This window comes from Phyllostomus discolor, chromosome 9, assembly GCF_004126475.2.
Source record: "Phyllostomus discolor isolate MPI-MPIP mPhyDis1 chromosome 9, mPhyDis1.pri.v3, whole genome shotgun sequence".
NCBI lineage: Eukaryota > Metazoa > Chordata > Mammalia > Chiroptera > Phyllostomidae > Phyllostomus > Phyllostomus discolor.
Genome location: NC_040911.2, coordinates 11,955,749 through 11,978,569, shown reverse-complemented (window position 1 = coordinate 11,978,569; position 22,821 = coordinate 11,955,749).

Here is a 22,821-nt window from a genome sequence, read left to right as displayed (position 1 = left end):
CAGGGGACACCCACCCTCCTTCCTGGCGCAGGGCCTGTCGTTTCGGAGGTCAGAGATGCCAGTCCCGACACCCACTAGCTGTGTGAGCTTCCGCAGCTGTTCATCCCAGACTCCTCCGTGTCCCTCCTGCCTTCCTCACAGGCTCTCGGGAGGACCGAGTGGGCACAGCGAGGTAAAAGCATCTATTTCATATGTATCTGTATGATCTTAAAGACACGGACAGGGTCACAAGTGGCAGAAGTCTACGCTGGGGACCAGCGGGGTCAGGCCCAGGGGGAGCCGGTGTGCACGCAGCCGCAGTTGTGGGCGAGTCTGATGAAGGGGCACCTACGAAGCAGAGACGGGGTTCGGGGAAACCAGCACAGCAGAGGAAGCAGGTTCCAGAACTGGGGGAGCCCTGCGGCCCTAACTGGAGAGCAAGGCTGCCCCACCAAGGCTGTGGTCTTTCTTAGGAGAACTCGGGCACTCCAAAGGGCGGCCCACATGAGAAGAAAGGGGGGAGGTGGCAAACACCGGCCTCTGATCCCTGGGAGAGAACTGCACCGGCCCAGCCCACTGGGGAACCAGAACTACCGGGCAGAGCAGGAGAAGGGGGGTCCAGAGTGGTTCTGGAACGTCCAGTATGGTGCCCCGCTTTGTGCCCCCAGACACCCCGTGACTTACCCACTTGTATATCACTCGCCCTCATCAGATTCCTTGGAAGCGGGGGCTCCACTGGCCTGAGTGAATGCAACAAGAAAGCAGCAGCTGGAAGGGGGCCGCTAGAGCTGGTTCAACAGCAACGATGTCAGAGCCAGAATCTCTGTGATTCTCTCGGCCCTTCTTTCGTCTGCCACCCCTCGGTGACGTGATCCCAGCGTCTCCCCATTCTAACCTCAGTGCCCCGTGTGGCCCCTAGAACACGGAGGATGCGCAGTAAACTAGGGCTGAAGGAAGGAGAGAGGGCCGGCCACCCGCAGGAGACCGTCAAGAGAGGGATGCTTCTCAACACAGATGTTTATTTAAAATGCAAACGAGCAGTGCCCAACACACACACACAGAGCAGCACCGTGCAGGGTCGGGCACTGAGATGCGTGCTAAGACCCTGGTGGCAGGAAGCCCTCGGGTGCCCGCAGGCCTCAGTCAGGGAGATCAGGACCTCTGCCTCCACACGAAGCCCCCTCCCCGACGCCTTCTTACTCCAAGCAGCACAAGGTGGCTCCCCTCCTTCAGCCCCTACAGCGGGCAGCCTCGGCAGAAAGGCAAGCACGCCCAGTGTGGCGGCTTTTCCATCGCACGCACTCGGGTGTCCGCATGCCGAAGCGGGCCAGACACTGTGGAAAACGGAAACACACCAGAAGCGATTCTCTGACAGACCCCAGGTGCCCTCCCCGTCCTGCTGGTGGGCCCTGCTGGTGGGCGCAGAGGGAGTGGGAGGGCGGGGTTTGTCCCAAACACCCCCTCTCTGCCAGGAAACCCAGAGAGCAGGAGCGAACACGTGCCTTGAACAAACAGCAAGGAAGGGAAACTGAGCCTGCTTTTGCCTGGGGCCCCCTGCTCTGCTGGCCAAGGACTCCCCGGAAAATCCAACCTGCTGGAGAGGGAGGGAGCCCAGGGCAGTGGGCGGAGGGTCCTGGCCCTCGGTTCTCTGGTGGCGATGATCAAGGTCAGCCCGAGCAGTGGGTGTCAAGCACGTCCCGTTATATTTAGGACAGGACGAGCACAGGAAGGGTCGGTGGCAACCGGCCCCGAGGTTTATCGGCGATGGGCCACCCTGGCAGGCAGGACAAAGTGCCCAGGGAGTCAGATGACCGGCACCACTGACCTGAGAACAGGGAACAGTGCGAGACCACTGCGTCTGCCCGACAGCCCCGGGGCTACTTCTAACGCCTCTTGCGGTTTTGCTTGGTTTGAACTCAGATGTTTTCTTTAGCGCATTAGTTTGCGAGGGTCTCATTGATTATCATAAGATAAATAACGTCATTTTGAAAAACGTTTTTCTCTCCTTCATCATGTTAAAGAAAGGGGGCGACGCGTCAGAAGGCGAGAGCCCTCCTCGGGTTCGGGCTCTTTCTGGGCCCATATATTTTGCAAAATAGATTTTTCAGCTCGCTGGAAAGAGACCCAGAATCAGAAAGAAAAATGTCAGGGTTCCCTCTGCTCCTGGTGCCAATTTCCTTGAAGCTGAAAATCCATCTTGCCTGGACTGATGCGGGCTCATTGCCAAATTGGGTTGCTGTCTCCTCACTTTCCTACTTATTTATCTTCTTGGATGGTCTCCAGACCCGGCTCATAAAGGGCCACAAAGGGGTTGAAATGGGTTTTTTCCCTGGGCCGGTTCAGGGGGGTGCGGGGGGGAAGCAGAGCTATGTTAGCCGTATCCATGACAACCATTGGTTTCTGTAACACCCCGCCCCTCCCGGCCATCGGGCCCACCGGGCAGGGTGTTCCGTCGGTGGTCTACACAACCAACTGTCTCCCTGCCTTCTGCACGCCCTGCACCGGTCCCACGCTGAGGTTCATGGCCAAACCGCAGCCTACTGGGGTGGGGGCGGGGTGAAGGTAACCTTTTCCCAGGGGCCTTGAAGTATCATTTCTTATTTCAGTCATTTCCTAAATGCCTGTCAGCTATTTTAAAGATAAATTTGGGGGAAATGGCTTTTATTCCGATTATATAAAGTGCCTTAAAGGCAGAGACTTCAACTCAAACTGGGTGTTTGTGCCCCACACTCGGGCGCAGGCCCGGCTCCCTGAGGCCGTCACGCCGTGGCAGCCGGTGGCCGGAACCTGGGCTCGGGGGACTGGGGTGAGCCCAGCTCCGCCCAGGCCTGCCACTAACTGAAGCGCAGAGTGGGCCAGTTACTCCTGCCTCACTCTGCAGGGAGCTGTTGTGAGGACTAAACAAAACCGTGACTTTGTTGGCCACAAAAGATTCTAGAAAATTCTAGATTCTAGTCCTGAGAAAACAGGACTTGGGGTTGAATGAGCAGCAACCAGCCTCTCCTGATCTTGGGGTACAGGAAAAGCTCCCGGGTAGGGGCATCCAGCTTCTTCCAAGCTCGGGTCTCGTATCCACAGAGAAGGTGTGAACACTCAGGAAAGTCTTAAATGGAAGTTCTGGGAACACCACGTTCATGGTGTCACTTCTCTGATCAAAAGGAACCCATGGTTCTAAACATGTTCCGAACTCTCAGGTTCCACATGCAAAGTCCACTTCCCCGCCCCCAGCATCTCTCCCACGGCAGGAGTCCTCGTTTCCATGGCCAGTCCCATGTCCCCGCCCCTCTCCCCGGACGCCTTCCTCTCAGGGTCCAGATTTCCCCTCACGCCTCTTTGTCCAGGGCATCTGCTCCCACCAGCCCGCTCCAGCCAGACCCCTCCTTCCCCGGGAGCAGAGTGCTTACATCCCCCTCACTAGGCAAAAACTGTGCACTGCCCCCACTCGGGGGTGTTTTGAGCCATTATTCAACACTTGGATTAAAATTTAACCTTTGCTGAGTTTCTACCTTGTTTTTTTTTAAAGATTTTATTTATTTATTTATTTATTTATTTATTTATTTATTTATTTTAGAGAGGGAAGGGAGGGAGAAAGAGAGAGAAAGAGAAACATCAGTGTGCGGTTGCTGGGGGTCATGGCCTGCAACCCAGGCATGTGCCCTGACTGGGAATCGAATCTGCGACACTTTGGTTCGCAGCCCGCGCTCAATCCACTGAGTTAAACCAGCCAGGGCTCTACCTTGTTTTTCAAAGTAGGCTGGGAACTCCTCCGGGGGCAGGAAGTGTGCCTAACTCATCCTCGTATCCCCTGGCAGACAGTAGGGGCTCCACCAGTGTGCACTGAGCGATGCATATGAAAATCATCCCATCTCTAGAAATGTGCTCAGACCCAAAAACATACAGCAGAAAACAGTCTGATTCAGTGACCTAGCTGACAGCCCTCCTGACCTGGGAAAGAACCCCGTACCTCGACTTACCCGCCTCCCCAATGCCTGAAACGACTCTGAGTAACGCTTTACTAGTAACACCTGTGCTCACGGAACCAGAAAAGTAAAACTAGCGACTTCGTCTTTGTTCTCCCCCCCTCCCTCTCCCCACTCCCTCTTTCTCGATCCCCACTTCCATCTACTCCAGCACAGCTGTTCACTCGCAACTTCCTGTGGCTTAGTGACAATTGCTAAAATTCATCTAGGGCCTACGAACGCTCAAAACTGGGCTCACCCCTTCCCATGCGCGATTTCCCCTACTCCTGACGGGGCCTGCTTCCCACCTTAAAGGGACTGAAAACCAGCAGCGAAGCCCTCGCCCAGGGTCAAGCAGTGGATACATGGCTTGACACTCCCCCCACTTCGATCTTCTTCTAAAAGGCCCTGTTTTAAAACTACTGGAAGGTACAAGGCGGACTCCCCATCTCGGTGGGGCCTGGGGCGGCACAGACTACGTGGACCTGCACCGTCCTCCCCTCCGCAGAGACCAGGAGCCAGGACGCGACACTGCACGGCGGTTCTCCCAGAGGAGGCAGGGCAATCAAAGCCGCCCAACGACGACACGCGGGAACAGGCCGATCGATCCACTCCGGGGGCATCCTCATTAGTGCCACACCATACGGGGTGAGTGGCATGCCCGTGTGACACCGCAGAAAACTCACTGCTGACCGATGGAGCACACGCGACACACTCACTCACGCACCCCTCCACACAGCGAGTGCGCCCTGAGCACCCGCTGCACTCCAGGCGCTGCACAGGGTCGTCGGGCAGAAAGTGAATCATTGGCCTTGAGGAGCTCACTACCTAGTGAGACAGCGGACACGCAGGCCCACAACCACGGGGCCAGGCCGAGGGGTGAACCTGTCGGCAGAGGCCTGCAGGAGGAAGAAACCAACGGTGCCGGGAGGCCAGGGTGGCTTTCCTGCGGCCTCTGGGGTCCTGTTTTCCAGCCTCACAGGTTTTCGTGCACGTTCACATTTGACACCCCAGCGCCTTCCCACTCCCCCACCTTCCTTCTTCCACGACACTGACAGGTCTCGCCCTGCTCTCTGGTGGAGCAGGGAAGTTTGACTGGCAGCTGCTCAGCTGGGAAGCCCTGGGAGCTGCCGCAGAGAGCTGACGGCAGTGTTCTGGAGAGAGCACGCGGGTGGGAGGGAGGAGGCGAAAGGCAGGAGGAGAGACTGGGGGGCGGAGAGTGCACGGAAGACAGCACTTACCTGGGAGCACCTGAAACCTCCCTCTGTCTTTCTCTCTCTCTGTTGGATCTCTAGGACATGCACTTCCTGGTCACTGCTGGAAACAAACAAGAAAACCCAGTATGTTAATATACACACACAAACACATGTATATACATGTGTATATACACACACACATACACACAAAGTATAGGGGTGGGCAAAAGTAGGTTTACAGTTATAATGCACATAAAGAATCCAATCTTTAATAAACAGTAATACAAGAACTCCGTGTTTTACGTACTCATGACTGTAAACCTACCTTTGCCACAGCCCTGTATGTACACACATATACATAGATGCACACAGACATCTATATCCGTACGCACATACACACGGCAGTGCCTCCCACTTCTACACCAAGCTCAGTGCCCTTCACGTTGCCCTTCTATGTACACCCCAAACTGGTCGCAACCCCGACCGGAGATGGGGTGGGGTCTTCTCTGGCTTTAAAGCATCGGGAACCCCTCAGCGGGCCCACCTAGTCCCTGGTCTAAGAAGCCGTTATGGGAGAAGTTAATTCGGCACAGCTAAGCTCGTGATGATGGAGGGCGGAATGAATCAATCCAAACATTCATACGTATTTGATGAAGGAGAACCTTGAATGAATGCATAAACGAACCTTCACTGAGGTCCTCCTATGTACCAAGGCCTGTGCCAGGAATGTCTGAGGGTATTACTTATGTAGTTCTCACACCAACTTTGTGAAGTAAGATTTTATCTTCATTTCAAAAGCAAGTATGTTGAGAGCACAGTGGAAAAGTTTCTCTTCCGAGGTAACATAAGGAGGCTGGTAAGTGGCCAAACTGACATTTAGTGGAGTCTCCACTGTTCCATGGACGGAACAAAACCACGCGCTCTGCCGGATGGCAGTGGGCACATACTCAAGTGCAAAAACCAGGAGACACAGCCGTGTGCTTGAGGAGCTCGCTGAGGGTGGAGAGGGAGGGTGTGCTCGTCAGGCCAGTGCGGGTGCAGCCAAGTCCACCGCCCCCAACAGAGCAGGCCATGGGACTGCCGCAGGGACTCAGGGAGGAGGGCTGAGGCCCTGTCTGACACAGGCTGTGTGGGAAGCGCAGAGCTCGAGGCTGAGGAGAACACAGGGGTTTCCTAGCGAGGACCAGGCTGGTCTGGGGCAGCTCTAGGCGAGCAGATCAGTGGAGGAGTAAGAGAGCATGCCCAGAAACAGGCCCGTGGGCAACAGGGATTCAGTCTCCGGCCAAGGCAGCATCTCAAGTCAGTGGGGACAGGATGACTCAGTCAATAACCAGTCTGGGGACAACGGACTAGCCATTCACTAAAAAGAAAAGCAGTATGTTGGCTTTATATGATACACAAAAATAAATTCCAAAAGAATTAAAGATTCACATGAAAATAATTCTTAAAAAAGTAGGAGAAAATATAGGTGAAGAGCTTATCTTAGAGAGGAAAGCTTTTCTAATTCTATTTGCAAAGGGAGGCTTGCAAATAAAACAGGTAGACTCAACTCCATAACAAGTTTAAACTCCAACATGTCAAATTCAGGGCCATTGAAGTCTAAAGGACAAAAAGTAAACTTGGGAAAACATTTGAAATATATGTGTGAGACAGATGTTAGTATTCTTAGTATAGAGGATGCACTTATAATTAATAAAAAAGAAGCTTTCACTTAAAAAAAATGGCAAAGTATATGAATGGTATAATTCCCAAATAAGAAATGCAAATGGTTAACAAGCCTGAGGAAACAAAAAGTTAAAATTCATTAAATATTTTAAAGGCAAATTAAAACTTTAAATAGGAAAAGTGAATGTCTTTTGTATTTTTTCATTTTATCTATTTTCTTAATCCTCACCCTAGGATATTTTATTATTGATTTTAGAGAAAGGGGAAGGAGGGAGAGAGAGAGGGAGACATTAACGAGAGAAAAATCGATTGGCTGCCTCTCGTATGTGCCCAACCGGGGATCCAACCTGCAGCCTAGCTAGGTGCCCTGACCAGGACTCAAACCCCCAACCTTCCGCTCTACGGGGCAGTGCTCCACCCAACCCAGCCACCAGCCGGGGATCACTTTAGGTTTGGGGGAAAAAAAAAGTAAGTATATTTACATGGTCCCCAAATCAAAACCCAAAGAATGCAGTGAAGAGTCTTTCTCCTACCCTTCTCCCCCATCTGGCTGGGGCTCACCACACCCCAAACAGGAGACCACTGCAATGCATCTCTTCCGTGTCCTTCGTGTGTGTGTGTGTGTGTGTGTGTGCGCGTGTGTGAAGCAAATGCCAGTATGCATTACAGCATCCTAGGTTCTCTTCTTGCCTTTTAAATAAAATGTAATGGGGTGACACTGGTTTGTGGGGTCATGTAGGCTGCAGGTGTGCACTTCTGTGACACATGATCCATGTATCGCACTGTGTGCCACCACCCAGAGTCAAATCATCCTCCATATATTTGGCCCCCTTTACCCTTTACGACCCCTGCACCCCCTTCCATCTGATGAGCATTTTATATACATAGTTTCATAATAGCTCTTCCTTCTTAGCAATATATATTAGACAATTTTTCATATGGATACATTAAGATCTCCTCTGTCATTAGTTTTTTTTTATTGTATAGATGTACAATAATTTATCTAGATGGTTTCCAGTCTTCCACTCTTACAAACAATGCTACAATGAATAACAATGATCGTATGTCAATTCTCAAATATTCCAGGATCTCTGTAGAATGAATTCCAAGAAGGGAAATCGCTGGGACCAAGAATATATGCATTTTTAATTCTGAAAGATGTTGCCAAATTGCCTTCTACAAGGGTTTTATCAATTCACCCCCCCCCCCCCGAAACGCATGAGTGCGCCTGTCTCCCCACAGCGCTGCCATCAGGGCACGTCGTCAAGCTTCTGGAACTTACCAAATGGATGAGTAAAAAGTGAAATCTCAGGATGATTTCATGTGCATTTATCCTGTTATAAGTGAGTCTGGGCATCTTTCCATAGATTAAACAACCATTTTTATTTCCTCTCCTATGAAATGTATGTTTATGCTACTAAATTATTTCCAATTTTTCTTTATAGGATAATATGTGGGGATTATAAGAACATAAGGACCCAGACAAAGACTATAAATAAGGGTAAAAATTGGTTTAAAAAACTTTTGTCAGGGGTCATTGAGCAACCCATAGCAAAATCCTTCCAACGTGCCCATTCTCTGACTAGAAACTCCGTTTGCAGAACGCCACCACGAAGACACCGCCACAGCTGGGAAGAGATGTGCTGTGGAGGGTGTCCATCAGGTGCTGTTCATGTCCAAAGCCAGAGTCTGCCTCGCTGCGCACCCTCCTGGGTGCACGCTGTGTTCCTCTCTGCACCTTCTTCTTCTTCTTTTTCCTTCCACCTGGCTCTTCTGATGCCCTCCAACGTCAGTCACTGATCATTGCCACAGTGTGGCGGCTCCTCCATTGCCGAGACAGCCTGCGTTGGCTGGCGGTGCCGTACCAGGGTCAGTGTGGGCAGCCGAGTGAGCCAGCCCCTCTGAATCCCAATTCCAAGGTCCTGCGAGAGTGGGTATCCTTGACTCAGGAGGATACTGGGATCAAAGTTTGGTCTAGAAAATTGCAGTCTTTTGGGGGAGCGGGTGACACACTTCTGTGGCACTGTCTGAAAACGAGACCCTTGCCTAGTAGCTCTGAAAACGGAGCAGTGTCTTGGCGGCTGGCGCGTTGGAGCCTCGGAAGTGCCGCATCCACGTATTGCTTCTGCCGAAGCACCTGCCGAGACCCCAGAGCTGGAAGGAGGAATCAGGCCCCAGGAGTTTCAGGAAGCAAGGTTGGTGCCATGGACCACAGTCATTTTTCATCATAATCCGATAATTATTTTTTCAATTGGCTGACATTTCAAAAACAAAGCTTATCAAACCAAGCCATAAATCCCATGATTTAGTGGTTGTACCAGCAGCCACTTCTTGTGAAGAGGGAATAAAACATCCCAGCTACAGGATACACACTTGTGGAGAAAACATACTCTTCCTGATGTCCTGAGAGCTTTCGGCACCTCCAAAACCGCCATGCACTTTTGCTTTGTGAAAGCTTGGTGGTGGGGGCGGATGCTTGCACAGTTTCTGTGCTAGAAGACAAGGAGCCCTGGGCGAGTTAAAGATTTGCCATCAATTTCCCCTAAGCCCAGGGGACAAAGGTAGAGTCATTTCAAAGTTAGAAAAGTTAGCAAGTGACTAGATGTGGTAGGTGAAGTGCAAGAGGGGAAGCTGCTCTGTATTGTCTAGTGTGGGAACCTGGGTGGCCCAGGGTGTGGAACAGGACAGAGGCCCAGACCAGTGTGGTGGGCTCAGGGTGGGGCAAGCAGGCCTTGAGACAACGCACATCTAGAGAGGCTACAGGTCTCAAGATCTGAGGTGAGTCCTGCACTGAAATTTCAGCTGGAGAATATTCTAGTCTGGGTTCCCCCACCAGAAACAAACCCTGAGACATAGACCTGGGTGCAGGCAGTGTACTCGAGAGGTGACGCCAGGGAGCAGAGTGCAGGGGAGGGGAGAGTGAGGCAGGGGTAAAGAAAAGCCAATAATAAAAGGCATGGTATTGAGTCGCGTATCTCAGTGGGCCACTGCAGTTCAGTCTCGCTGGAGAACCCCTGAGGGACCATGTACAACTACACGGTAGCAATCACTTCAAAACTATTCCTCGAAAGATGCGGAGCTGGGAGGGTTGCACCCAGGCAGCGTTAACTCCTCTGAGCCTCCTGTACTGAGCGGGGCCTTCCACAGCTTCAGACAAAACCCTGAGGCAGGAAGGGTGGAGAGACACCCAGAGCATTCTTAGGCATGCACTAAAATTCCGTGGGCGGAGGGGGTTTGGTGCGTTGCACATAAAGCATTTGCTACAAAAATCAAGAGGATCTGGGTCACATTTGGCATCATGGGGTGGGTAAGACTGGTGAGGCTAGGGAGAAAGAAGAGACAGGACCTCAGGATGCAGAGGACAGAACAGCGATCAGAGAGGCAAGCAAATCAGGATGGTGTCACATCTGCCGAAGGAGACGTGATTATCAAGGAGAGAAGGTCAACAGCGCCAAGTTGGGGGCACTTGGGACCTCCGGCTACTGCGGAAGGAAGATCCAATTGGGAAGCCACAGACCTGGGTGTGAGGACCAACTCCACGGCTTACGCATGGGGAACTGGGGCCAGTTACTCAACCGCTCGAGCCTTAATTTCCTCATCAATAAAAACTGGCTAAAATGCCTACATCAAAAAATCTCGTAAGGGTCGAAGAGTCAAGTTATGTCAGAGTGAGAAGAGGAAAATAACAGCAGCCAGAGACTGTTGAGCACTTAACCTGTGCTAGGCACAGACTTCACGGTGAGCTCATTAAATCCTCACAGCAGCCGGGAAGGAAGTTCTGTTATAGCCCAATTTAACACGTGCAGAGGCCAAGCACCCTTTCCGGGTGCACAGTGCAAGGACTTAGCGGAGTCAGGATTTGAACCTGAGCAGTCCGGCACCTACAGCAACCACTGTGCGAAACTGCCTGCACGGTATTTGGCACACGGAAGCCCAGAGGTGACAATTTTATCCCCGGAGGAGGGAAAGCAGGGTTCAGAAGAGCTAATGAGTGGCCCAGGAATGGTGTCCAATTAGAGGTGAATGGAAGAATTGATTCGCAGTTTTCACATGTGAGATCAGAAATAAAAAACTAGTCACAGTGCCAGTCAGCACCGTGTGCCAAACAGTCCATAAAGGTTTGTCACATGGAACAATAAACTAGCTTCTTCCCTGTGAGTCAGTTATTTATTTACTTATTTATTTGTATTTTTTCCATTACCATTTAGTCCCCTCAGCCCCTCCTCCCCCCAGCAATCACCACACTGTTGGCCATGTCCCTGAGTCCTTCTTCTCTTTTGCTCAACCCCTCCACCCCTAACCTCCCCCACCCACCTTGGCTGTCATCTGCTCTCCATCGATGAGCCTGTCTCTGTTGTGCTCGTTAGCTCGGTTTGTGCATTAGGTTCCACATAGGGGTAAAAGTCATATGGTGTCTGTCTAGCTCTGTCTGTGGGTCCGTTTTGACTGAGGTGCTGGGGGGGCTCAGAGAGGTAGGGGCCAGACCTTTCCCTTTCCTCCTCAAGTTCGGGCCACTCGGCTGGCCAGAAGGACAAGAAGGGGGCTACGTGGAAATCCAACAGGGGCCACCCAGCCGAGGTTTTCACAGCTGCCGCCATCAGATCTGTCCCCACACCCACGTTAATGTAGCCAAGATGTGTTTCTAAAGAGACAACGGTCTTGGTCCCTTGCCCCCAGAGCTTGAAATGGGGGCGGGGGGCAGGCAATTCTGGAGTGCTCTGAAAAGTGGAAGCCAGGACACTGATACTAAATGGCTGTCACTTGGCACCAGAGAGGTAACAATGGTGGCTGAGCGCTGGACATTTGGCCCTGCTTATGTCTTAAGTCGAAACGAGCCTTGGTAACCTGCCCAGATTGCTTGGCCACTCCGGGCAGCTTCTTGTAAGACTCAAAAGCAAGAAAGACCCATAGCACAGAACCCATGGCCTCGACTTGGTGCTTCCTGGAGAAACTCTCTCATTTCACAGGTGAGAAGCCAGGACAGGGACACAAAAGCCACCTGATATCCTGTGCGGCTGTGGAGTGTGCAGTTTTGCTTACTGCTCAGGCAGCTGGTAAACCAAGGCCAGTGTTTCAGCTAAGAGTAGCTGTCAGGAAAAAACGTCAGTAGGCCACAGCTTTGCATCTTGGGATGAAACCCTTCCCCAGCTGGTCTTCCACGGGGAGCAGCTCGGCCGAGCATCCAGGCCACAGAGCATTGAGCAGTGGGAGTCACCCCTCATCTCCTGCAACAAAGAGGTGGCAGGCAGGCCCAGCAGTTGTGAGTATGACAAACTGTCTCATATTTTTAATGAAAAACTGATACTTCATCTTTCTAATGACAGAGAACTTGGAGATGGCTTAGAGTAATATATGCCTTTTTTAATACATAGCTCGTCATCTCTGGGCAATGGCAACATGAAGGATGGAGCAGCAGACAAAAGGTTAATAGAGCATTGGGCCTTTTTTAATTGAAAAAATGACTGAGGGACCCCACAGCAGACTGAGTGGTAATAGTATTACAGACTGTAAGTACCATTCTGAAGACTTACTATTCATCTGGGGGCACAGCACAAGACAAGAAACCATGTCACCAAGCCTGGCCAGGGACAGAAGTCTGTTCCCAAGGAGGTTAATAAGCAACACATGGCATTTTTCAAAAAGATATATATTTTTAAAAATATACTTCTCTCTTTTTTATTGTTCTTAATTTACTGTTACCTCTAAAAATAATTACACTGTGTGTTGGCCCAATTTGAACCATTTCTTCTTTGTCAACATGTCTGACCAAAACTTAATCAGATGTCCCAAAACTAGTCCTCATTCTGGGCAAAGTTTTTTTTTTACTCAGGAAATAGAAAAAAATAGTTTAACTTCCAAAGGACACTCTCTGAAAGAATCCAGTATAAAACAGAAGTAGAATAATTTTTGATGGCTAAGGGATAAAGAAATGAGATAATGGGTGAGGAGTGCTTTGAGGGTATAAATATGTAACTATGAACTTCACCTTCACCCTGATCTTCATAGAACTGCATTTGTTCATATTAGGGTTTTCAGTCTCCCAGGCAAACTTGAAATCTGCAGCCTTTTGAATCCTGTGGTATGCAAGGTTGAGCCCAGGAATGGGTGAATACATGATGAATCAGCACAAAGTAAATAAGGATCTACCATGTAACCTTGAGCTTCCCGTGCACTTTGTAACCAAACACAATGGATCTATGCAGAGGAAGACTCGGGAAGCTGAGCAGGCAAGGGAAGGGTCAGCCATGGAGCTGAGAATGGCACGCAAAGGGGCCTGTCCCAAAACTGTCCCCAACCCAGGAAGGGGCCAGTACCCTCAGGCCCACCGCACTCCTGCATCCCTCCTGGCTGACACCCCGCAACCCTGCACCAAGGTGAGGAGAAGTGGAGGGACTAAGGTCAACAAACGTCAGGTGTCTCTCTCCACACGAGGCCCGGTCTGAGACACTGGTGCAGACAACGTGAGGGCGTGGAGCCGTGGTCCGTCTCCCCGGCAAGGAGCTGCCGATCCAGCAACTATGACACAATCGCTGTGGCTCTTCTGGGTCTTTCCAGGCCCCAATGAGGCAGTTTTCTGGCCTGAGCGGCCAGAACACTTGCTCTTTGCGATTCCCTAGCCCGCAAACAGAAACGCTTCTAAGGGACACCGCTGCTCCCTAGGAGCTGAGTGGGAATTGATTTACGCTCGCGATAACTGAGAATTTGTCCAAGAGCTCTGCTGGTTCTGAGAGTGGCGTGGGACACCCAGTAACGACCACTGCCACCCAGCACTACCTTGCAGTGGGGCTCAGGGGACACGCAGCTGTTCTGCTGCTGCGCCAACTTTTTTAAATGGCATTCCCACAATTTCCAAAGACAAAGCAGAATCAGGTTGCCTTTCAGTTCCGAGACAATGATAGGGCTTTTGAACTCCTGTCGTTTCAGAGTTTCAGTATCTCCAAATGATACGCGGCTGTGGGAGAACAGCATTTCAGCTGAGAAGTTGAAACATCACCTTTTGTCCCCTGAACCCCTCCAGTGTCCGTAACAGACAGGAGTGGGGAGGGGAAGGTCTGACACTGCACAGACATTTTGGGGCCGGCTGATGAGGGGTTAATTGGGGCTAATTTGAAATGCACAAGCTAAGAACATTTTCCCTGGAGAGCCCATAACAGCGCCTTAGCTTCCCCACACTGAGCGATGGCGGCTCCCACCAAGCTCATTGTCAGTTGCTCCGGGGATCTCAGAGAAATGATATGTACTCAGGCCCACTAGAAAACATAAAAATAATAAATGAAACTAATAATGCAAAAAGGGTTTGGGAAATAAGGAGTCCGTTCTGACATGAGCCGTGCTGGAAGCCTTTGGGAGCGAAGGCTGGGATATTAAATGAAAGATGTAAATTGTGAAAATTGGAGCCGTAAATTTTCCTTTGGATGAAGAGGGAGCCAGCGGTTCTGTTCAGAGGGAACCGAGCTCACAGGAGCCGGCTTCCAGCTCAGGTTCAATCCCCGGAGCACAGCCCTGCTCCTTTCCCCCAAGAGGCTGGGGCTCAGGAGCAGGGAAGTGTGGGGAGGGCTGGGGGGGATGGGTGAACAGGACCGGCAACTAACCTCGTTAAACAGAATGTGCCGTTTTTGTGGAGGCTGCCAGTCGGGGCTGATGGCCACGCAGGGCAGCAACTCCTTGTTAAACCTTCCTTTCTCCGCAGACCCCTCCTCGGCACCCCCGCCTCTCCCCCGAGGAGCCAGCCAAGGAAATAATGCCACAGTGGTCGAGTGGGAGATCTTGACAAGGATGAGCAGAAAAAAAACTAATGAGGCAAACCCGCTTGAATGTGATCGAAATGTATTTCCAAGTGAGTGTGAGGCCACAGAAGGGAAACAGGAAAATGTTTGGTTTTGTTCTAAAGAGCAGGAAAGAAGAGAAATGGGGTAGAAGAACCCCTTGCCCACTTTATAAAAAGAAGAACGTTCTTGCTGTTTATTTCTACGTTGGTGAGTTTCTGATCTTCGCCACGGTGCCGACTTGATTTCCGTGGTTGGGTCATTTTCAACTTGAACCTCACTGGGACTACTCAGACATCCTCAAGGCTGCAGCAATCCAGAGAAGCCAGAGCTCACCAAATTCCATTCTTTCTCTGAAGTAACACCCCCGCCCCCGTTGGAACCCAGGCTAGACTCGCCTTCCCCCTCCTATACTCAGAGCTATGGGGTCAACTGCAGAGGCCCATGGCCCCGTGCGGTCTGGTCCCTCCCTACGGCTCCACTTCTGTCAATCTGAGATGCACAAGACAAGAGCAACCCAGGCCCTACGGCACTCCCGTGGGGCAGCACGCCCAATTGGCCCAGCCCAGCGTGAGTGTCAGCAGCGTGTGCGAGACAGACCTGAGGACCAGTTAGTTTTTGCTCACCAACTCAGTACAGAGTCCTCGTGTGTTCATTTACTGCTCATTCGGTAAATCTCTCCTGGGCACCACACACGTGCTAGGCGCTGGGCCTATAGGAAGTGAAGCAGATGTGACCGACACCCTGAGTGTGTGGTGAGGGGGAGGCGATACGAGTCCTGTCCTCCAGAGGTCTCCATCCGGTGGGGAAGACTGTGCCAGGGATGCACGAGGGTCCAAGGCAACACACCCTCCTCTTACCCGGGAGAGAAGCACGGCTTGACGGAGGCGAGCAACAGAGCTGGGGCCAGAGCTCTGTCTTCCCGCGCCCAGTCCGCTGCTCTGTGCGGCTGCGCGGTGGGAGGAAGTGCCTTTCACGGGCTCTCGCCAGGGCCTTGGACACCGCAGGGAGTCCACCTCCACCTGTACCTCCTCTGCACCCTCCTGCCCAGGTGTAGCCCGATGACTCCTCGCTGACCAGCCGGCAGAGCCCTTGTGTCATCGTCACCATTCCAGCTCAGCATAAGACAGATGTCTTCATGCCCTAGGGTTCCTGTAATGAAGGACCACAAACTGGGTGGCTTAACACAACAGGAGTTTATTCTGCCACGGCTCCGAAGGCTGGGGGTTCAAAACGAAGGGGTCAATAGGCCACGCTCCCTCTGAGACGCTGGGTAGAATCCTTCCTCGCCTCTTCCAGTTCCCGGTGGTGGCTGTCAGTCCTTGTCATTCCTTGGTATGCAGACACTCCGGTCACTGCCTCTGTCACCACACGGTGCCCCCCCCCCCCCACCGTGTGTCTCTGTCTCTGTGTCCAAATTTCCCTCTTCTTACAAGGACACCGGTCCTGCTGGGTGAGGGGCCCACCTACTGCCCTGCGACCTCACACCTTACCGGAACTGATTACATCTGCCATAACTCTATTTCCAGACAGCACACGTTCTGAGGTCCTGGGGATCAGGACATCAACACATCTTTTTGGGGGGACACAATTCAAGTCAAAACACCAGACCACACTAATAAGTTCAGCAAAGATCCCTCAAGGAAGCTTCCAGAGCTGTTGTGCTGTGAGGGAGGAAAGAAACTGCCTTTGTGTGTCATCCTCCACTGCGACCACTGTGCACCAGAAGGTGCCTCCACTCAATATTTATTGAATGGTTCTTCTCAGTCTCCTGATATCCTCGCCCCAAACATCACTGTATCTGATTTGAAAAGCAGAGAATCACAGCGGCTGCTGGTCTTTCAAAAGCACAGCTACGTTTCGTAAGATTCCCCACTCGGTCCCTCCTCCAGTATTAATTGTGCACACATTCTCTGAAAGACTCTCTGAAAGGGAGGTGAAGGTAAAATAAGAAAACGGTCCACCTTGGGCAGGCCAAACAGGTGAGCTCCTCCTACCCTCCCCTGGGAGGGCAGCTGCAATGCAGTGGAGTGGTGTATTCGAATCACGCGCCCCTCGAGGACACAAGCGAGCGTGAGAGCAGTGTCCACAGCCGGGGAGGGAGCCGGCCCCTACTCGTGCGATTCTCTTCGGCTCGGAGTCTGCGCCTGCACTGTCCAAAATGGGAACCGCTGGCCACAGTGGGCTGTTTGGGTCTCCAGTGAATGAAAGTGAACATACGATTACAAAGTCGGTTCTTCGGTCACAGTAGCCACACTCCAAACCCCAGTAACACCTGCAGCTGCCCCGCGGGCCCGCAGGCACGGACTGGCGTCTCTGCACAAAGCCCTACCGGATGGCAGTCCTCACTGCAGTGACTCCGGTGAGGGGTACAGACGGTGCTGCTCTGTAGAAGCTAAAGGAGTCTCCTAAGAAAGCAGGTGCTTGAAGAGATGCGCCAGGTGAAACAGAAGTGAAACTAGCCCTTGAACAGAAAATCCAAGTTGTGTCGAAGCAACTGTCCACAGTGATGAATGAAAGTTGTGACCTGGGCATCTGCAAAGGTCCCGGGCACGTCTGTTGTGAGTGTCACAGGTCCACTCTGCAGCCACTGTGACCTGCAGGAACTGGTACTGGTCAGTGCCACAAGAGAGGGGACCTCTCTCTTGTCAAGCTGAGAGGCAGCCTCTGGCTATAGGGTCAGGGAAATATTTATGAAGAAGTGTCATCTGAGACGGACCTGGAAGGTTCGGTGGGATGCAGAGCGTCAGAGGTGAGGGCAAGGACCACAAGCAGGGGGAACCATGAGAGAAGACCTTGAGAAGCTCCCTCCATGCAAAGCAACAAGGGACAGTGGTGTTTCCCTCCCTCGGGGTTCCAGAAACTACAGCAACTGCATTTAATCTGCAGGCACAGTACAAATGATTTATGTTGCTGCATGTAAAGGCACAAAAGCCTACATGGTTAATGGGGTAAGATAATGTGAAACTTTGGAATGGGCTGGCTGGCTCAGTGGCCCACCTTTTCAGGTACTGTTCATAGCCCCCAGTCAGACTAGTCCTTTGGCAAAGGCAGCAGGAGTTAGAGAGCGGGAGATGCCACTTCTTCGTCCTTGTCTCCCCGGGGAACCAACCTCACACCCTCTCCCGGCCCGCTAACAAGGCAATGCTAACACTTCTCAGAGCAACCATTCACTGCATGCCACCAGAGGCTGTGCCTTGTGCTAAACTTGTTTGAACTGAAAGTGAACTTTCCTTGACCACCAACCCCCGCCCCTCTGAAGCCCCAGTCCTTCCGGAAGACTTCTGCGACTGTGACCGCCTGTGAGAGCCACAGGCTCCTCCCCCTCAGCCCATCACTGTCCCTGCTGTCTCTGGGTGGCCGCCAGCATCCGGACCCAAGGCACCTATCCTTTCACCAGCGTCCGTTAGGGATCCAGCCTCACCCAGCTTTTCTTGAATGTTCCCCGGAAGAATTGGACATGAGGTCACTTGCAAGGGTGCTGTGCTCACCACTTCCATTCCAGTTGCCCTTCCTTCTCCCGCCCCCACCAGCCCTCACTTCCTCCCCTCCCCAGGGCAGAGCGGCTTCTGCCTTCCTCTGAAGCCGTCACCAGTCGATGCCCAGGTCCTGGCGGCTCAACCCCCAGTGAGCTCATCAAGGCATTCTTTCCACATCAGAGGCTCTCCCTTGCCCAGCTCCAAAGAGAACACACGTTCTTCATCTCGATTCACATTCCGTCTCTCACACAGTCTTCTCCAGAGCCCTGTGGGTGGGCCCAATTACTGCTCTCATTTTGTAAATGAGGAAACTGAGGCTCAGAGCGGCTGAGTGACACATGGAGGCCGTGCAGCAGGAGAGTGGCGGGACCGGTTCACCGACACGGGTCTGTCTGGCCCTGGCTCCCACCCGCCGCTGGAGCTGGCCCAGTCAGAACCTCATCCCCCGGCCGCCTCCAGGGCACTGGGCACAGACCAACCAAAAGACAGTGGGGTTTGCAGAGCCCTTTCCAGGCTGTTTAAAGTGGCCGGGAAAATAGAACCCTCTGGACGACACGTAAGGTGCCGCCCGGCCGGCACGCTAATGAGCCGACAGGCTCCGCTGCGCACGTCCGGACTGCAGCTACTGCGGGTCAGAATGAGGGATTCACTCCGTCAATGCATCAGAGAATAACTATTGTTATTATTTAGCATTGATTAATTGTTCCTGTGGCCCTCTCGGCCTCTCCGCACGACTCTCAGAAAATCATTACGCTTCCAGGGCTGCCTGGGCTCTGACACTCCGGAGCTGCACCGTGAGCCCCACGAGGATGAGCCAGGTCTCTGAGTGGCCCGGCAAGGGGACCCCATGCGCGGGATGGCCCAGCCCAGGGCAGGATGCTCCATGGCCTGCAGCCCCGCCCAGGCCCCCAGGCAGTCACGGGCAGCGGCTCAGCAAAGGCGCAGCAATCGCAGACCACCACCTCCTCACAGAGGGACAAAAGCCGGCTCCAGGTAGTTCCCAGGCCGAGGGCTCTGGGAAAGCTCTACGTAGGGCGTAATTACAAAGAAGGAGGAGGCCGTTCTGCAGGGGTAATTACAACAGCCCGTGCCTCAGCAGCATTTGCACGGGCCTGGTTCAATGTAGCACTGTAAAGGGAGCCGAGCAGTGAATTTTCATCCTGACATCCAATAACACTCCCTGACCCCCCGGATACTGTCCTCCCCAGAGGTCAGAAATATGAATAAATTACGTTTCTGACAACCTTGACGCTGAGTAGAGGAGGAATAAAAAACTCTGGCAGAAAAAAAAGAAATCTGGCATTATATTTGTGATCACAGAGAATAAAGGAAAATCCATATCCTAATTTTGCTAAATTGAAGCTTGACGGGAAGAACAGAGAATAACCTTTGATGCGATGTTTGTTCAGGAGGCCAGGGGCTCCCAGAGTTCAAGGCCAAGATACATCCTCCACCACTCAACGTGGGGTGGGAGCTACTTGGTTACTAGTTCCCATGGGCAATGTTTATGGATAAGAAATGATCAGCTCTGGATAACGCCATCCCAAGGGGTTGGCTCCAAAACGGTACTGTTACATAGTTAAGCGGGGGTCTTTCTTGTTAGGTCATGGGTATGTCCAAGGCGTGGGGCCATCCATCACGTGTGCGGAGCCTCATTTACAGACAGACCACGAGCTGCGGCCATCAGCCCGAGACCTGCAAGGCCGGGGGTTTATAACAGTTGGAAAAGGAAGGGTGTCTCTTGTTTTAAGTTCTGTTGGTGGGCAGGGGAGGAGGGGAGATCAAGGCCTGGGGGAGAAAAGTGAATTGCTCAGGTGGCCTTGGGGGGGGGGGGCGCGTCTTTGGGATGAAGGGTAGGGGTCAATGTACAGAGACCATCCATCCATCCCTCCCTCTGAGCCCAAAGCCTATCTGCCTCAAGTTCAAAGACCCAGCACGTGGGACATAAAACCTCCCAGATCTGTCACTTAAGTAGCAGTGAGTATGTCCAGGCAGGGGCCCTACATCACTGGAAAGTGTGGACTGAGGGCAGGAGAGGGAAAAGCAAAAATGCCTTTGTCCTTGGACATGGTGACCGTGATTTGATTGTGTCATCGGCAGCACAGTAACCTCCCAGCAGCCCACATGGGCCCCTTTGTCTCCCGAGTCCAGAAGGGTCCACGTGCCCATAGCACAGACCCCAGAACACAATGACCCTGCTCCCAGCTGAGCGTGGCCCTGCTGGCATTTCCATTTTGCAGAACAGTGAGTCGATTTCACTCTGGAACCCCAGACACTTTACGGCTTTCCCTGTGGCTCTGGTCACACCTCTCCTTTAAAATCCTTCCTCCAGATGCTTCCAAGCAGTAGAGGGCAGTGGTTAAGCATCCAGACTGCAGAGTCCGACTGCCTGCGTCCCAAACCTGCTTCCCTTCTTCCTGAGTGCAGTGGACACCCTGGTGTGGAGCCAGACGTGCCCTCCAGGACCAAGGTGCCAGGCCAGGCCACACTGCAGCCTGCGGCCAGAGGGAGATCCAATCCTGCTGATCCTGTTTTATGTCAAGTTGGGAGGTGTCTGCTCATCATGGATGCTTGCATTCATTGTCATTATTTATAATTCAACATGGAAATGTGATTTGTCTTCACGTGAGGGAGCACGGTCCTCAGTGGCATCCTCCTCCTCCCCCAGTATTTTGGGTTTGGAAAGGGGGGTGTCACAATCATTTACTCCTTCCTCCCCACCTAAGTCCCCTGACCTGCCCTTTTCCTGCTCTTCCCCTGGACTCTCTGGGCTTCTTCGATGCACACGAGCAGAAAGGAGCAGCTCGCACTTCCCTGAGCTGCTGGGGTCTTCTCTTTACTAACGCTGGCTCCCACTCACAGCCCATGCCCGGGCCTGACGCAGGGCCCGTGTGGGAGTTGTTGGGGAGCTCTGGGGCAGGGAGGTGAGTCCCTGACCCAGGCACCCACCGCAGCCTGCTCCTACCCCTTGGCTTATATCAGAACTCAAGGCTGGCTGCCTCCTGTGGTGTCTGGTTGGCCCCCAGGCAGCCATGCACCTCGTCTCACCAAACCACAGGAGTTCCGAGAGCTGCACTGCTGCCTCCTCTCTCCGCCCTGCCATCTCCTCCGTCTCTTCTCCCTGCTCAGTTCGACACAGGCCCTGCTGCGGGGTCATAAGCAATCAGGAATGGTATGTCAGGCTCCGCTTCCGACAGATATGCCCAGTCTCCACGAGGGATCCTCCTGCAGCCCCTCCCACTGGAGTTTGGAGGCATCTGGTTCACACCCCTCCGGGGAAGAGAGAATCACAGCAGCCCGCTCTGGACCAGCTCTCTTGCTCACTGCTCAGCTGCTTCCTGCCGACGCAGGGAGAGGGGCTGTGGGCAGCAGTCACTTGGTGAGCGGCCAGTGGAGCACCTCGACCCCCAGTTGTTTAGAATCTGTGTCTGCCCCAGCGGATCCTGGTCACTGATTCTGATGTCACAGAAAATACCACTTGACATCCTATTCCCAGGATCCTCCAAGGGAGCTGATTCCCCTGCCCCTAGGGACAGTCACCGGGGCAGTGTGTCTGCAGCCGAGTCTCTCCCCATGAGGACGGGCTGCCATCGTTGTCACTGCGGTCGTCACTCCAAGCAGGGAAACGCCCTACACGTTTACCCTGCCCGAGGGACATGTTTCCCCATGCCCGGAGCGTGGCTTCCAAGAGAAGACCTTGGCCAATGACTCCCAAGAGCACCACCTCACCTGGCACAGGCTCTGTTTTCTGCACATTCCATGCATTTTCTGAATCTAACATGCTGCTTCCAAGTGGCCAGTACTTGCCCACCTGCCTGTCCAGGGGGCCCCATCGGCTGCTGTCTGGGGTCCTCTTCAGTGAAAAGCCCAAGAAAGCCTCTGTCCCAGTTACTGCTTCGTGGGGCCATGGCAGTCACAGTCTCCAACACCCTGGGCACCAGCCGCTCTCCTGCACCCTCCCAGCCTCCTCCCCGCGTCTCCCCGTCACTCCTCAGTGCGCCGGCGGCCATCTTCTGCTGCCAGGAAAGTGCATTTTGGTGCAATTTCCTCTAGGTGCAAATTTTGGATGAAACGAGGAAAGACCAATGCATTCAGTGTGACCGCCCCTGGGGACCTGAAGCTCAGAGGGGAGCCTCTGGCCACACAGCAGTATGACACTGAGTGAAGGCAGCCTGAACGAGCAGGTACCCAGTGCCGGGTCGGGTCCGAGTGTGAGATGTGGGCAAGTTACTGTCTGGCTCAGCGGTCCCCCTTCTTCATCTGTAAAATGGGCCTTCATGGGTCTCATTGGTGTTTGCTGAGCACCTGCTGTGTGCCTACGGTCTCCGCCTTGTGGAGCTTCCAGCCTGTGGGGGAAGTGGGCAGTGAGTGTGGAGCTGGACGTGTGTTTGGGGCTTCAGGGGAGAAGTGAGCAGGTGACAGGACACTCCCAGGATTTGTCAAGTACACGGGAAGGGGGCTCAGCAAAGGGCGCTCTTCGGACATGGGCGGTTGTTTCTGTCACACACATAAATTTGGAGGCACTGTTTGGACCCACGTACCCACTACCGCTCACATTTTACGAGTCTGAATGGTAGGAACAAAGAAGAGAAACTAGATTAACATTTTATCTCACTGATTCCTTAGGAAAACCCTACATAGAAATCAAGAAAATGAACTTGCCGTTTAAGTCAGCCTCCAAGCCCTGCCCACCTAACAGGTTCCAACGTTTCCGACTGCTGCCTCCGGGCGTGATTCTTGATACCCGTCCTGGGTTTGGTCTCATCGGCACACCCCC